Source organism: Pelophylax lessonae (genome assembly GCF_965119305.1).
Source record: "Pelophylax lessonae genome assembly, chromosome: 5".
NCBI lineage: Eukaryota > Metazoa > Chordata > Amphibia > Anura > Ranidae > Pelophylax > Pelophylax lessonae.
Window position 1 is genome coordinate 40998755 of NC_138772.1, and position 12436 is coordinate 41011190.

The window sequence follows — 12436 nt, forward strand, 5'->3', positions numbered from 1 at the left end:
GCCCCCTCCATTCACCAGCCCAGTCACTACTATTTTTACAAGGTAATATCTAAGTATGGAATGTCAGTTAGTTGCACACAAAGCAGAATAATATCCTATAGAGGAATATATTTGAATTGTAAGCTCTTGTGCCCGGAGTTCAGCTTTGATTCTGTTCTTTGTATTTTGTTTGTTTCCATGTGTTAGTTTTGTAACATTCCTGAAAGATGTCTACATCTGTTCCCGCAGATTTTGGCCACTTCCAGCAGAAACGCGGTCCAGATTCCTGCGAGGCTGATGATGGTGAGCGTTCATGTTCAGCTTTTTCTACATCATTACATCTGACGTCCTTGCAGCCTCATTGTCATCAACTACAAATATGATTGCAATGGAGATGAGCAGCCAAGCCGGCTTATCTGGATGGGAGATATTATATTTGCAATTTAACAGGACGCTTTGCAATATGACAAATGAATGCCGTGTGTGCAGTGTGTAATGGGCCTATAAGGGGCTCATGGGAAATGAAATAAGAACTCCAGACAGCCTTACAATTAATGTTAAATAATCGGGGGGGGGGGGGGGGGGTTGGAATATTGGAAAGCTGAACCCCAGCCAGCATTTCCTTCAGTCTTGCACAGTTATACAGGCTGCTCTCCTGTGCTAAAATAGCTTACTTAGGACGTGCAGCATCATCTATATCAGGAGTTCCCAAACTGTGGGTCACGGGCTGCGTTTGAGTGGGTCGCGCTGAGCTGGAAATCACTGAGAGCGGGTCCACTCAAATTGTGCTGTGCGAGCCCGCGCAAATTAGAGAGCCAGAGCAGTCAAATCGCGATGGATTCAGGACCCCGCCCATGCAGTTTACGGAGGCTGGTCTGCATTTCCCACGAGGAGGATACTTGCATCAGTGAGTAGGTATGTGGGCTGTTATGTAGGTTGTAGGATATGTTCATGGGGTGCAGAGCCAGTGCCTCGGTCCTGCTGGCGGCAGCGGTGGTGGCTAGGCTGGCGGCAGGATTCTCTCAGCTATAGCGGGCAGAGACGGCAGCCTCGGTGTCATAGGAGGACCAGGTGTCCCGGCGGTGTCAGAAGTTCATGGCAGCTTCTGTGACCCCAGTAGAGGATCTGAAGGAGAAGAGCCAGGACACCAAGACCAGCATAGAGCTCCTCATCATGGAGACTCTGGGTGAGGTGTGCTGGGCCCTGGAGAGGGCAAACAGTTGCTTCACCTTCACTGTGGACCGCTGGGAGAGGAAGGAGGGTGAGTGCAATGTAGCCTGCTGATCACTGTCCTGGGGTGGTTGATTTCTGTCCTCTGCCTGCCTTATCCTGTCTGATTACTTATATGCCACACATGCAGGGCCGGTGCTAGACTATTTTACGCCCTAGGCAAGACCAGCTACTTGCCCCCCCCCCAAAAAAAAAAAAAAGGGAAGGGGTTAAATACTCCTCTATGTCATACCCAGTGACCCCCATATTCCTCCGTGTCACACCCAGAGACTTTGATGTTTTTCCATGTCACACCCTTGGACCCCAATATTCCTCCATGTCATGCTGTCATACCCACTGACCCTGATGTTTCTCCATGTCACACCCAGGGACCCCCGTGTTCCTCCATGTCATGCTGTCATACTCAGTGACCCCAATGTTCCTCTGTCAAACCCTGATGTTTTTCGATGTCACAGTTGGGGACCCTGATGTTCCTCCATGTCACACCTGGGAACCTCGATGTTCCTCCGTGTCATACTTGGGGACCCCAATCCCCCATGGCACACCCAGGGACCCCAATTCCTCATGGCACACCCAGTGACCCCTATCCTCCATGTCACACCTGGTGACTCTGATTCCCCATGGCACACCTGGTGACCCCGATTCCCTTTCATACCAGGTATGCTCCATGTAACACCCAGGGAACTGCCCAAGACACCTGGCATCTTTCTCTGTCCCTTCTTCCTCCCCTACCGCCACCTCTCCCCTCAGCTCACAATAATCATTCATGATGGAGAGAGATTGCCGACTCCTGGCTGCGCCCCTAGGTGGCAATGCGCCCTAGGCGGCTGCCTAGTTTGCCTAGTGGAAGCACCGGCCCTGCACACATGCCACAGGTTTCTGACCCCTCACTTAGAACATCTGACAAGTGTATTCACTAATGAATTGAAAAGTAGTTAATTGATATTTTTAACCGCCTTAGCGGTAAACCCGAGCGTGACTCGGGGTAGGAATTTTCTGCTATTAGCGGTATCCCCGAGTCACGCTCGGGGTGAATGGCAGAGCGTGCAGACAGCGCAGCGGAGCTTCTCTTACCTGATCCTGGCGATCCAGCGATGAGCTCTCATTGCTGTGACCGCCAGCGAGATCTCCGCCGCTCGTCTGTCGGTAGGAGGACTTCCTAGTTCCGTTCCCTGCAGCAGCAATGCTGCATGGGAGCGGAACTAGGGAGGGAAATTCAAAAAAAAAAAAAAAAAAAAAACGTTGCACAAAACACATAACACATTTTATATTATATATATGCATATATATATATATATATATATATATATATATATATATATGCATATATATATATATATATATATATATATATATGCAAATATATATATATATATATATACATATATATATGTATATATATATATATATACCTATATACACACACACACATATATATATATATATATATATAAAATTATATTATTGATTCGATTATAATTCATGCGTTTTATATATATATATATATATATATATATATATATATATACACACACACACATATATATATATATATATATATATATATATATATATATATATATATATATATCTATATACACACATATATATATATAATATATAGCGCATTAATTATAATCTAATCAATAATATAATTTTATTATATATATTATATATTAAATAATAAAATAATATTATTGATTCAATTATAATTCACTTGTTTGTGTTTCAAATTTATCACATCTGGGATGTCTACTAGAGTCTTGTTTTGGTCAGGTTTAAGTCAGTAATTACTAAGAATTGTAGGCCTATAATACATAACGCCAAATTTCCATGAAAAGAATTGTACCGCTTTTGGAACAGAATTCCTGACAGAATCATACCGCCAGGGAGGTTAATTTAACATCCCCCTCCCTTTAAAATATGCATTGTTATTATTATTATTATTATTTGCATTTATATTGTGCCAACAAATTCTGTAGCGCTTTACAAAATTCAACTACAAGCAATTGGGTCCCGAAAAGTAACTGTATTCAGAAGTGAGTCTCGGCCCAAAAATGTTTGGGAAGCCCTGATCAAAATCTTTCCTTTCCCCTCAGCATAACTGCCCCTGCTCCCTGAGCCCACCCAGTTGTGTGACAATAGCGAATGAATATTCGCTATTGTCACACTGACTCTCTTTCCAGCCAATGAGGGAGCGGGTCGTGAGTCCCCTTTCCCGATTGTCTGGAAAGAGAAGCAATTTTGCTGGCCATTGGCCAGGAAGAGGGAGGAGACCCATGACCGGAGGAGACTCACAGCCACTCGGGGAAGGAGGAGGTTAGGATGGTGGCTGTCCAGCTGACCAGCCCTCTGTCCGTCCGTCCCGAGGGGGGGGTGTATTTGACTGCCGGCTGGCCCAGATAGGGTGGAGGGTGGTGGTGGTGGTGGATTTGCTGGCCAAATTATCCTGCACCAGCCGCCACTGGCTGCCATATGTGTGACAAACACATCATAGAAGTTCTAGAACCTATTAAGGCATGCAATTTTGCCACATGACAAAACGCAGGTCTGCTAGTTGCATTTGGAGTGCCATTTACAATCAATGGCACCACCACAAGCGCTTTGCGCATTTGCAGTGCTTTTTACGCCCGTTATCTGTGCACTTTTTTTTACACATTCAGGAAACATCACACAAGTGTGAACGTGGCCCAATGCCTTGTATATACTGCTAGGTTTTTTTTTTTTTTTTTCGTTCAACCCCACGGGCTGAACAAAAAAAAAACCTAACACCTCAGGTCAGAGTCGCTGTACTAACAACTCAATGTTAGTACGGCAATCTCCCCTGCTGTTCTGACAAGAGGACCACCCACCCACCAGAACACTCTGGTCAGCGCTCTCATGCATCATACAAACCCGATTCCAAAAAAGTTGGAACACTGTACAAATTGTGAATAAAATCAGAATGCAATGATGTGGAAGTTTCAAATTTCAATATTTTATTAAGAATACAACATAGATGACATATCAAATGTTTAAACTGAGAAAATGTATAATTTTAAGGGAAAAATAAAATTATTTTAAATTTCATGGCATCAACACATCTCAAAAAAGTTGGGACAAGGCCATGTTTACCACTGTGTGGCCTCCCCTCTTCTTTTTATAACAGTCTGCAAATGTCTGGGGACTGAGGAGACAAGTTGCCCAAGTTTAGGAATAGGAATGTTGTCCCATTCTTGTCTAATACAGGCTTCTAGTTGCTCAACTGTCTTAGGTCTTCTTTGTGGCATCTTACTCTTTATGATGCACCAAATATTTTCTATGGGTGAAAGATCTGGAGTGCAGGCTGGCCATTTCAGTACCCGGATCCTTCTTCTACGCAGCCATGATGTTGTAATTGATGCAGTATGTGGTCTGGCATTGTCATGTTGGAAAATGCAAGGTCTTCCCTGAAAGAGACGACGTCTGGATGGGATTATATGTTGTTCTAGAACTTGGATATACCTTTCAGCATTGATGGTGCCTTTCCAGATGTGTAAGCTGCCCATGCCACACGCACTCATGCAACCCCATACCATCAGAGATGCAGACTTCTGAACTGAGCGCTGAGAACAACTTGGGTTGTCCTTGTCCTCTTTAGTCCGGATGACACGGTGTCCCAGTTTTCCAAAAAGAACGTAAAATTTTGATTCGTCTGACCACAGAACAGTTTTCCACTTTGCCACAGTCCATTTTAAATAAGCCTTGGCCCAGAGAAAACGCCTGCGCTTCTGGATCATGTTTAGATATGGCTTCTTTTTTGGCCTATAGAGTTTTAGCCGGGAATGGCGCGGTGGATTGTGTTCACCGACAATGTTTTCTGGAAGTATTCCTGAGCCCATGATGTAATTTCCATTACAGTAGCATTCCTGTATGTGATGCAGTGCCGTCTAAGGGCCCGAAGATCACCGCCATCCAGTATGGTTTTCCGGCCTTGACCCTTACGCACAGAGATTATTCCAGATTCTCTGAATCTTAGGATGATATTATGCACTGTAGATGATGATAACTTCAAACTCTTTGCAATTTTTCTCTGAGAAACTCCTTTCTGATATGGCTCCACTATTTATCGCCGCAGCATTGGGGGAATTGGTGATCCTCTGCCCATCTTGACTTCTGAGAGACACTGCCACTCTGAGAGGCTCTTTTTATACCCAATCATGTTGCCAATTGACCTAATAAGTTGCAAATTGGTCCTCCAGCTGTTCCTTATATGTACATTTAACTTTTCCAGCCTCATATTGCTAACTGTCCCAACTTTTTTGGAATGTGTAGCTCTCATGAAATCCAAAATGAGCCAATATTTGGCATGACATTTCAAAATGTCTCACTTTCAACATTTGATATGTTATCTATATTATATTGTGAATAAAATAAGTTTATGAGATTTGTAAATTAGTCCATTCCTTTTTTACTCACAATTTGTACAGTGTCCCAACTTTTTTGGAATTGGGTTGTACATACTAGAGGGAGTGTAACTGGGAGAATCAATGATGGAGAAGAATCTGGGGGTTTGGTAGATCATAAGCTTAATAATAGCATGCAATGCCAAGCTGCTGTTTCCAAAGCGAGCAAAGTCCTTTCTTGCAGTAAGAGAGGTATGGACTCCAGAGAGGGAGATATAATTCTGCCTCCATACAAATCATTAGTAAGTATTTAATAATTTAAATATCTATCACATCATCTAATATTTTAACATTTCACTTCTGAAGCGCGCCACAAACCCACATTGTTTTAAATCATTAGTAAGACCTCATCTGGAATATGCAGTTCAGTTTTGGGCACCAGTTCTCAAAAAGGATATCAGGGAACTGGAGAAAGTGCAGTGAAGTGAAACCAAACTGATAAGAGTCATGGAGGAGCTCGGCTATGAGGAAAGATTAGAGGAACTGAATTTACTCTCTCTTGAGAAGAGGAGATTAAGGGGGGATATGATAAACATGTATACATAAGGGGTCCATATAGTGAACTTGATGTTGAGTAATTCACTTTAAGGTCATCACAGAGGACAAGGGGGCACTCTTTATGTCTGGGTGAAAAGAGAGGAGAGAAGAAGAGAGAAGAAGAGAGGAGAGAGAGAGAAGAGAGGAGAGAGAGAGAAGAAGAGAGAAGAAGAGAGGAGAGAGAGAGAGGAAGAGAGAAGAAGAGAGGAGAGAGAGAGAGGAAGAGAGAAGAAGAGAGGAGAGAGAGAGAAGAAGAGAGAAGAAGAGAGGAGAAAGAGAGGAGAGAGAGAGAGAGAGAGGGGAGAGAGAGAGAAGAGAGAGAGGGGAGAGAGAGAGAGAAGAGAGAGAGAGAGAAGAGAGAGAGAAGAGAGAGAAGAGAGAAAAGAGAGAGAGGGAAGAGAGAGAGAAGAGAGAGAGAGGAGAGAGGAGAGAGAGAGAGAGGGGAGAGAGAGAGGGGAGAGAGAGGGGGGAGAGAGAGAGAGAGATAGAGAGATCTTGTGCAGCTCTGTATAGAATGCAATCATCTTCCAGGTTTTATTGCCAAAGCTGAATTGAACAAGCTGAAGTTTGAAGCTGATTGGTTACCATGCACAGCTGCACCAGATTCTGAGTGCTCCAGTTTTAGTAAATCTCCCCCATTGATTACAAAAGTTGTTCAAACAGGACGTAGAGAGATACAACGTTTATAAACATTGTTTAGACAGGAAATATAAATAAAATTGTATATTACTTTGATATCCCTGGCAATTAAAAAAAAGTGATTGCAGAATAAACAGGCCAATAGCTAAAATGTAAGAATTTCTCTGGTTCTTAGGGGGTGTAGAGGTGTGAGAGCTGAGCTGGTTAAGATATTTCAATTTTTGTCAGAGATGTCATATTTACGGATGATGTTGCAGGGATTCAGCCATGCTTGAGATTCTTTGAAGTTCTTCGGGGACACAAACTGTGCAGTCATTCTGAATAAATGTATTCTCAGTCCACCTGTCATCTGTAGTGCTGTCTTTGTCTTACCTGTCCTACCTCTGTAAATCATTGAATCATTCTAATTAATGATCCATTTATGTACAGCAGTGTTATTATCAGTATTTTTTATGGCTATTGTCACATGATTGCAAATCTCACCCCACCCCCACCAACTAATTACCTTTACCTGTCACATCCTCGTCTCCCATCCACTGCTCCACTGCCATTGGCTAACTCCAATCTGTACTATGCTGAAAAGGTCTGTCTGATATTTATGTAACAAATGCAGGATAACAAACTTGGCCATAAAGACTATGAAAAAAATGTGCTTACAATGTTATTTTGTTTGTTTTGCATTTGAATTTAATACATTTTTTTTTTTTTTTTTAATTCTTCGATCACCACTGATCCTAAAGTGGAATTAAACTCAAATTTACAAAAAAAAATGGAAAAAAGGAATGACTCAGTGAATCTCTTCGCATTAAAAAAATGTCAGCAATGATTTTTTTTTTGCAAATGGCCACCGAGCCGCGTGTGTACAGCTTAGTGTGCAATGCCAGCATCTATCAGGTCAGGGATGGAAACCACTTGGCGACTGGGCTTTTTCTGGCACTTTTTGTTTACAAGTTTAAATTTGTATTTTTTGCTAGAAAACTACTAATAACCCCCAAATATTATATATACAGTATCTCACAAAAGTGAGTACACCCCTCACATTTTTTTAAATATTTTATTCTATCTTTTCATGTGACAACACTGAAGAAATGACACTTTGCTACAATGTAAAGCAGTGAGTGTACAGCTTGTATAACAGTGTAAATTTGCTGTCCCCTCAAAATAACTCAACACACAACCAGTAATGTCTAAGTGGAAATGTCCAAATTGGGCCCAAAGTGTCAATATTTTGTGTGGCCACCATTATTTTCCAGCACTGCCTTAACCCTCTTGGGCATGGAGTTCACCAGAGCTTCACAGGTTGCCACTGGAGTCCTCTTCCACTCCTCCATGATGACATCACGGAGCTGGTGGATGTTAGAGACCTTGCGCTCCTCCACCTTCTGTTTGAGGATGCCCCACAGATGCTGAATAGGGTTTAGGTCTGGATACATGCTTGGCCAGTCCATCACCTTATCCTCAGCTTCTTTAGCAAGGCAGTGGTTGTCTTGGAGGTGTGTTTGGGGTCGTTATCATGTTGGAATACTGCCCTGCAGCCCAGTCTCCGAAGGGAGGGGATCATGCTCTGCTTCAGTATGTCACAGTACATGTTGGCATTCATCGTTCCCTCAATGAGCTGTAGCTCCCCAGTGCTGGCAGCACTCATGCAGCCCCAGACCATGACACTCCCACCAGACACACTTGTCTTTGTACTCCTCACCTGGTTACCGCCACACACGCTTGACACCATCTGAGCCAAATACGTTTATCTTGGTCTCATCAGACCACAGGACATGGTTCTAGTTACATAGTTACATAGTTACATAGTAGGTGAGGTTGAATAAAGACAATAGTCCATCCAGTTCAACCTGTGTAGGTGTGTGTGACTGTAATCATCTAACATAGCCTTTAATCTCCTGATCCTTGAGATGCAAGTCTAAGAGTCTTTTGAAAGTCACCATACTACCCGCAGAAACCACCTCTTGTGGTAGACAATTCCACAATCTTGTAGCCCTAACAGTAAAGAACCCCCCACATTGCCTGAGGTTAAAACGCTTCTCCTCTAATCGCATTGTATGTCCTCGAGTCCTCCATGTCCTTAGTCTGCTTGTCTTCAGCAAACTGTTTGTGCATCATCTTTAGAAGAGGCTTCCTTCTGGGACGACAGCCATGCAGACCATTTTGATGCAGTGTGCGGTGTATGGTCTGAGCACTGACAGGCTGATCTCCTACCCCTTCAACCTCTGCAGCAATGCTGGCAGCACTCATTTGTCTATTTCCCAAAGGACAACCTCTGGATATGACGCTGAGCACATGCACTCAACTTCTTTGATCGACCATAGCAAGGCCTGTTCTGAGTGAAACCTGTCCTGTTAAACCGCTGTATGGTCTTGGCCACTGTGCTGCAGCTCAGTTTCAGGGTCTTGGCAATCTTCTTAGAGCCTAGGATATCTTTATGTAGAGCAACAATTCTTTTTTTCAGATCCTCAGAGAGTTCTTTGCCATGAGATGTCATGTTGAACTTCCAGTGCCCAGTATGAGACAGTGAGAGTGATAACACCAAATGTAACACACCTGCCCCCATGCACACCTGAGACCTTGTAACACTAACGAGTCACATGACACAGGGGGGGGAAAATGGCTAATTGGGCCCAATTTGGACATTTTAACTTGGGGTTGTACTCACTTTTGTTGCCAGCGGTTTAGACATGAATGGCTGTGTGTTGAGTTATTTTGAGGGGACAGCAATTTTACACTGTTATACAAGCTGTACACTCACGACTTTACATTGTAGCGAAGTGTCATTTCTTCAGTGTTGTCACGTGAAAAATATAATAAAATATTTGCAGAAATGTGAGGGGTGTACTCACTTTTGTGAGATACTGTACCTCCTCATAATAGGAAATCAGGTTTGTCTGACAACTTCTGTCTTTCATAAATCCATGCTGTCTGTTGCTTAAAATATTTTTTTCCAGCGAGAACTCATCTATGAGGTCTTTTATTAAACTCTCCAATATCTTCCCGACTATAGAAGTTAAACTAACCGGTCTACAGGTAAACAGGTTTACAAGCTGTACACTCACTACTTTACATTGTAGCAAAGTGTCATTTCTTCAGTGTTGTCACATGAAAAATATAATAAAATATTTGAAGAAATGTGAGGGGTGTATTCACTTTTGTGAGATACTGTGTGTATGTATATATACAGTGCCTTGCGAAAGTATTCGGCCCCCTTGAACTTTGCGACCTTTTGCCACATTTCAGGCTTCAAACATAAAGATATAAAACTGTAATTTTTTGTGAATCAACAACAAGTGGGACACAATCATGAAGTGGAACGAAATTTATTGGATATTTCAAACTTTTTTAACAAATAAAAAACTAAAAAATTGGGCGTGCAAAATTATTCAGCCCCCTTAAGTTAATACTTTGTAGCGCCACCTTTTGCTGCAATTACAGCTGTAAGTCGCTTGGGGTATGTCTCTATCAGTTTTGCACATCGAGAGACTGAAATCTTTGCCCATTCCTCCTTGCAAAACAGCTTGAGCTCAGTGAGGTTGGATGGAGAGCGTTTGTGAACATTATTATTATTTCAGGTACTTATATAGCACTGTCAATTTACGCAGTGCTTTACATATACATTGTACATTCACATCAGTCCCTGCCCTCAAGGAGCTTACAATCTAATGTCCCTAACTCACATACATACACAGTAGGGCCAATTTTTTTTTTTATACAGGATCCAATTAACCTACCAGCATGTCTTTGGAGTGTGGGAGGAAACCGGAGTACCCGGAGGAAACCCACGCAGGCACAGGGAGAACATGCAAACTCCAGGCAGGTAGTGTTGTGGTTGGGATTCGAACCAACAACCCTCTTGCTGCTAGGTGAAAGTGCTAACCACTACACCACTGTGCTGCCCAGCAGTTTTCAGTTCTTTCCACAGATTCTCGATTGGATTCAGGTCTGGACGTTGACTTGGCCATTCTAACACCTGGATATGTTTATTTGTGAACCATTCCATTGTAGATTTTGCTTTGTTTTTTCAGCCCCCTTAAGTTAATACTTTGTAGCGCCACCTTTTGCTGCGATTACAGCTGTAAGTCGCTTGGGGTATGTCTCTATCAGTTTTGCACATCGAGAGACTGAAATTTTTGCCCATTCCTCCTTGCAAAACAGCTCGAGCTCAGTGAGGTTGGATGGAGAGCGTTTGTGAACAGCAGTTTTCAATTCTTTCCACAGATTCTTGATTGGATTCAGGTCTGGACTTTGACTTGGCCATTCTAACACCTGGATATGTTTATTTTGTGAACCATTCCATTGTAGATTTTGCTTTATGTTTTGGATCATTGTCTTGTTGGAAGACAAATCTCCGTCCCAGTCTCAGGTCTTTTGCAGACTCCATCAGGTTTTCTTCCAGAATGGTCCTGTATTTGGCTCCATCCATCTTCCCATCAATTTTAACCATCTTCCCTGTCCCTGCTGAAGAAAAGCTGGCCCAAACCATGATGCTGCCACCACCATGTTTGACAGTGGGGATGGTGTGTTCAGGGTGATGAGCTGTGTTGCTTTTATGCCAAACATAACGTTTTGCATTGTTGCCAAAAAGTTCGATTTTGGTTTCATCTGACCAGAGCACCTTCTTCCACATGTTTCACATGTCTCCCAGGTGGCTTGTGGCAAACTTTAAATGACACTTTTTATGGATATCTTTAAGAAATGGCTTTCTTCTTGCCACTCTTCCATAAAGGCCAGATTTGTGCAGTATTGTAACGCTCCTGCGTTTTATGTATGATGTGGATTTTCAGCTGCAGAAATATTCCACTTCAGTAGTCATGTAAGAGAAACGCTGAGACACCATTCCCAACTCTCAATGACTCATCATGTGTGGAGGATCTCAATTCAGCCAGTAAATACACACACTCAATAAGATGTTTCCTAGAGTGACTTATGTATATAGTAACACAGTGATGATAGGCTGGAGAGACAGGTTGGGTAGAGATGGTAGATGACAGACACTTGAAAGGAAATGTTCTTGAAAGTAAGATAGTAGCAGATGGGATGCAGATAGGTTTAGCAATCATGTATGGTAGCAGATGACAGAGTAGCAGGTGGACATACAAGAGAGATCAACCCAGTGCAAGAACAGGTGGTAGTAGGCTCAAGAGCTAGCAATCTTAGATAATGCAGATGTAGTAATAGTCCTTAGTATGCAGAGCTAGATAGTGTAAGCTTTAGTATAAAGGTTATAGAGGTTTCCCCTGTGGGGTACTTATCACTAATAGCAATGTAGCAGAGGAGAGGTTCGGCAAGAGCGGATGATCCGGTAGCGGGATACAGGGATCAGCGCAGCGTGGTTCCGACAGCGAGGTATGCTTGCAAGCATGAGAGCTTCAAGACAGGTTAGCATCAAGGCACAAAGCAGTTTGAACGAACACATGTGAGTGAGAGCCGGCGATCTAAATAGCCATCCAGTCCGGCGCTCAGTGATGACAGCATCAGTCTTAAAGGGGAACACACCTATATGTGCTTCATCTATCTAGGTAGATGGAAAGCACCCGGAAATAATGTGATAGGAGGCACTGAGAGTGCCAGAACCTTACAAGTATACGACTGATTGTTGTCCTATGGACAGAGTCTCCCACCTC

At 42.8% G+C, this 12436-nt stretch overlaps 1 protein-coding gene across 1 annotated transcript in view; it reads left to right on the forward strand.

The window, feature by feature from the left end:
- The first annotated feature begins 234 nt into the window (after positions 1-234).
- THSD7A (thrombospondin type 1 domain containing 7A) overlaps positions 235-12436 on the forward strand; it is a 518460-nt gene continuing 506258 nt past the window's right edge. The window contains exon 1 of the mRNA XM_082258557.1: positions 235-282. The gene's annotated coding sequence lies outside the window, so the exon portion shown is untranslated. The remainder of the gene's footprint in view (positions 283-12436) is intronic.